The sequence below is a fragment of the Triticum aestivum genome, chromosome 1A, assembly GCF_018294505.1.
Source record: "Triticum aestivum cultivar Chinese Spring chromosome 1A, IWGSC CS RefSeq v2.1, whole genome shotgun sequence".
NCBI lineage: Eukaryota > Viridiplantae > Streptophyta > Magnoliopsida > Poales > Poaceae > Triticum > Triticum aestivum.
This window is the reverse complement of record NC_057794.1, coordinates 137,275,916-137,280,544: the sequence shown is the minus strand read 5'-3', so window position 1 is coordinate 137,280,544 and position 4,629 is coordinate 137,275,916. Positions and strand designations below refer to the sequence as shown.

Here is a 4,629-nt window from a genome sequence, read left to right as displayed (position 1 = left end):
ATGGTGCATACTCAGGGAGAACACTTGTACCTTGATAATTAGTGAGAGATCATCTTATAAAGCTACCGTCGAACTAAGCAAAATAAGATGTATAAAACATAAACATCACATGCAATCAAAATATGTGACATGATATGGCCATCATCATCTTGTGCCTTTGATCTCCATCTCCAAAGCATCGTCATGATTTCCATCGTCACCGGCATGACACCACGATCTCCATCATCTTGATCTATATCAATGTGTCGTCTCATGGTCGTCTCGCCAACTATTGCTCTTGCAACTATTGCTATCGCATAGCGATAAAGTAAAGCAATTATTTGGCTCTTGCATCTTATGCAATAAAGAGACAACCATAAGGCTTCTGCCAATTGCCGATAACTTCAACAAAACATGATCATCTTATACAACAACTTATATCTCATCACGTCTTGACCATATCACATCACAACATGTCCTACAAAAACAAGTTAGACGTCCTCTACTTTGTTGTTGCAAGTTTTATGTGGCTGCTACGGGCTGAGCAAGAACCGTTCTTACCTACACATCAAAACCACAACGATAGTTTGTCAAGTTAGTGTTGTTTTAACCTTCTCAAGGACCGGGCGTAGCCACACTTGGTTCAACTAAAGTTGGAGAAACTGACACCCGCTAGTCACCTGTGTGCATAGCACGGCGGTAAAACCAGTTTCGCGTAAGCGTACGCGTAATGTCGGTCCGGGCCGCTTCATCCAACAATACCGCCGAACCAAAGTGTGACATGCTGGTAAGCAGTATGGCTTATATCGCCCACAACTCACTTGTGTTCTACTCGTGCATATTACATCAACGCATAAAACCTGGCTCGGATGCCACTGTTGGGGAACGTAGTAATTTCAAAAATTTCCTACGCACACGCAAGATCATGGTGATGCATAGCAACGATAGGGGAGAGTGTTGTCCACGTACCCTCGTAGACCGAAAGCGGAAGCGTTAGCACAACGCGGTTGATGTAGTCGTACGTCTTCACGATCCGACCGATCAAGTACCGAACGCACGACACCTCCGAGTTCTGCACACGTTCAACTCGATGACGTCCCTCGAACTCCGATCCAGCCGAGTGTTGAGGGAGAGTTTCGTCAGCACGACGGCGTGGTGACGATGATGATGTTCTACCGACGCAGGGCTTCGCCTAAGCACCGCTACGATATGATCGAGGTGGATTATGGTGGAGGGGGCACCGCACACGGCTAAGAGATCAAGAGATCAATTGTTGTGTCTTTGGGGTGCCCCCTGCCCCGTATATAAAGGAGTGGAGGAGGGGGAGGGCCGGCCCTCTCTATGGCGCGCCCTAGGGGAGTCCTACTCCCACCGGGAGTAGGATTCCCCCTTTCCTAGTAGAACTAGGAGCCCTTCCAAGTAGTAGGAGTAGGAGGGAAGGAAAGGGAAGGGAAAAGGAGAAGGAAGGAAGGGGCGCCCCCCTCCCTAGTCCAATTCGGACCAGCCCATGGGGAGGGGTGCGGCCACCCTTTGAGGCCTTTCTCTCCTTTCCCGTATGGCCCATTAAGGCCCAATACGAATTCCCGTAACTCCCCGGTACTCCTGAAAATACCCGAATCACTCGGAACCTTTCCGATGTCCGAATATAGTCGTCCAATATATCGATCTTTACGTCTCGACCATTTCGAGACTCCTCGTCATGTCCCCGATCTCATCCGGGACTCCGAACTCCTTCGGTACATCAAAACATATAAACTCATAATACAACCATCATCGAACTTTAAGCGTGCGGACCCTACGGCTTCGAGAACTATGTAGACATGACCGAGACACGTCTCCGGTCAATAACCAATAGCGGAACCTGGATGCTCATATTGGCTCCTACATATTCTACGAAGATCTTTATCGGTCAAACCGCATAACAACATACGTTGTTCCCTTTGTCATCGGTATGTTACTTGCCCGAGATTCGATCGTCGGTATCTCAATACCTAGTTCAATCTCGTTACCGGCAAGTCTCTTTACTCGTTCCGTAACACATCATCCCGCAACTAACTCATTAGTTGCAATGCTTGCAAGGCTTATAGTGATGTGCATTACCGAGTGGGCCCAGAGATACCTCTCCGACAATCAGAGTGACAAATCCTAATCTCGAAATACGCCAACCCAAAAAGTACCTTCGGAGACACCTGTAGAGCACCTTTATAATCACCCAGTTACGTTGTGACGTTTGGTAGCACACAAAGTGTTCCTCCGGTAAACGGGAGTTGTATAATCTCATAGTCATAGGAACATGTATAAGTCATGAAGAAAGCAATAGTAACAAACTAAACGATCAAGTGCAATGCTAACGGAATGAGTCAAGTCAATCACATCATTCTCTAATGATGTGATCCCGTTAATCAAATGACAACTCATGTCTATGGCTAGAAAACTTAACCATCTTTGATTCAACGAGCTAGTCAAGTAGAGGCATAATAGTGACATACTGTTTGTCTATGTATTCACACATGTATTATGTTTCCGGTTAATACAATTCTAGCATGAATAATAAACATTTATCATGATATAAGGAAATAAATAATAACTTTATTATTGCCTCTAGGGCATATTTCCTTCAGGCTCCTTTCCCTTTCCATGAGTTGAGGGTTTTGGCTGGGAACCGGGCAAGTTAAATGTATTTTCTGGTTTGGGTTTTCGGCTATGTGCCGGGTGTTGTGGATCACTAGATTTTATTTTACTATCGAGCATATTTTCCCTACCAAGCCTGCTGGCGTTATTCAAACTTTTTTCTATGCTACATCTATGGAAATCATTGACTAGAGAGCAGGACATGAAGGCCACGGAGTTGCCGATCACTCGTGTTAGGGCGTTGGCGATCTCTATCTACCGCACTGATCATGCTTCGACCTCCTAGGCTTGGTGGCTTTTGTCTTAGCGGTAGGCAGGGGCCTGTGTGTCTATTTACTTGTGCTACTGCGTCAACTTGTCTAAACTTGGTTATGTCTGTTTATTTGTTTAGGGGCGTTGAATTGTTAAGGTTAACTTCATGAATCTTGGTTCCTTATCGGTTGGCTTTATCTTCTTTTTTTTGGCTTTATCTATAAAGCTTGCAAATGTCTTTCATCTAAAAAAATGTTTAGAGGAGGAAAAACCAAATTTATTCTTCTTTAACGCATTTTAGGGAATCGGCTAGAAATGATATAAGGGGTTATAGGACGAGAGAAGGGGGAAAGTGGTAAAATAGCATTTGCACAAGCCATCACAAGCGCTGAAAATGACCGAAAGAACACTGAACCGCGAATCAGTCCCGCTTATTTAATTAGTATATCTTTTCGAAACAAAATTATACGCTCAAGCTGCTATTAGACGCCTGCCAAGTGCAGTTTAATGTGGTGTCACATCAAATCATGGTAGAATTGACATGTGACATATCTCTCAAAGCAAAACAGTCCAATGAAATCGACAAGCGACGCATCTGAGAACCTTCGGATCAGCTTTGGGAAACATCCTGGAAGCATGCTTGGCCGTAGAACCGGGTGTATAAATGGCAAAGCTTGCACGACACAATATTTATTCAGGCACAAGCCAATCTACACATGCAACTGGCGACCAACGAGTAGTTAGCTAGTGGTGTAACAAGTATAGCTAGTACAGTAATGGCGGCTTCGTTGGGACTGAACCCTGAATGTGTATTCAGCTCCGCCTACGCCTACTCCTCCCCTTTCCTGGCCGATTACTACGCACCGCCGCCCCCCCCCCCCCCCCCCCCCCCCCCGCGCCGTCATCGACGACAGTGATTACGCGGCTCAGCTCCACCTCCACGACGATCACCAGCACCACCCTTTCGATCAGTTCGAGCACTCGCTGCCGACGCCGACGGCACAGATCTCCTTCGCCGGAGCCGGGGATGACGAACATCGCGGCGAGAAGAAGATCAAGATCAGTGCGAGGGTGAGCTCAGGGAGGATCGGGTTCAGGACGAGGTCAGAGGTGGAAATCTTGGACGACGGGTTCAAGTGGAGGAAGTACGGGAAGAAGGCGGTGAAGAACAGCCCGAACCCGAGGAACTACTACCGGTGCTCGGCGGAGGGCTGCGGCGTCAAGAAGCGCGTGGAGAGGGACCGCGACGACCCCCGCTACGTCGTCACCACCTACGACGGCGTCCACAACCACGCAACGCCCGGCGCCGCCGCGCAGTACTACTGCTACAGCCCCCCGCGCAGCTCGCCGCCGGCAGCGTATTCCGCCGCTGGCCTACTGCAATTCTGAACCAAACCAGCTAATTCCGTTCTGCTCCTCGTACAGTAGAAACTGGAAAGCTCAAAACTTCTGTTTTTTGCCGATCGATGGATGTCGTCGTCGGTTCGAGTTATTTTATACATGACATGATGTATGTAGGTTAGTATTGTTCAACTTGCAGCCAGATTGCTAATTTAGTCCAAAATTATCAAGCACGAATAGAGGGAGGGCTCTAAAATTTGGATCGGCGACTTCTGGTTTGCTTGCTTGTTAAGTTTCTTATCACCCACCCACCCACACACACAAAAGAAAAACGTTTCTCCTTGCATGATTAGGCGCTTCTTGACTTAATTCAACGGCCTGCATTTTCTCCATCAGTCAAATAAACGGGTACTCCCTCTGTAAACT

The 4,629-nt window shown here is 47.2% G+C and overlaps 1 pseudogene across 1 annotated transcript; it reads left to right on the top strand.

Moving 5' to 3' along the window:
• The first annotated feature begins 3,571 nt into the window (after positions 1-3,571).
• LOC123107862 (probable WRKY transcription factor 13) lies at positions 3,572-4,426 on the top strand (annotated as a pseudogene). Its single transcript, XR_006451790.1, has one exon. The product of XR_006451790.1 is annotated as a probable WRKY transcription factor 13 (transcript).
• Positions 4,427-4,629: the final 203 nt, after the last annotated feature.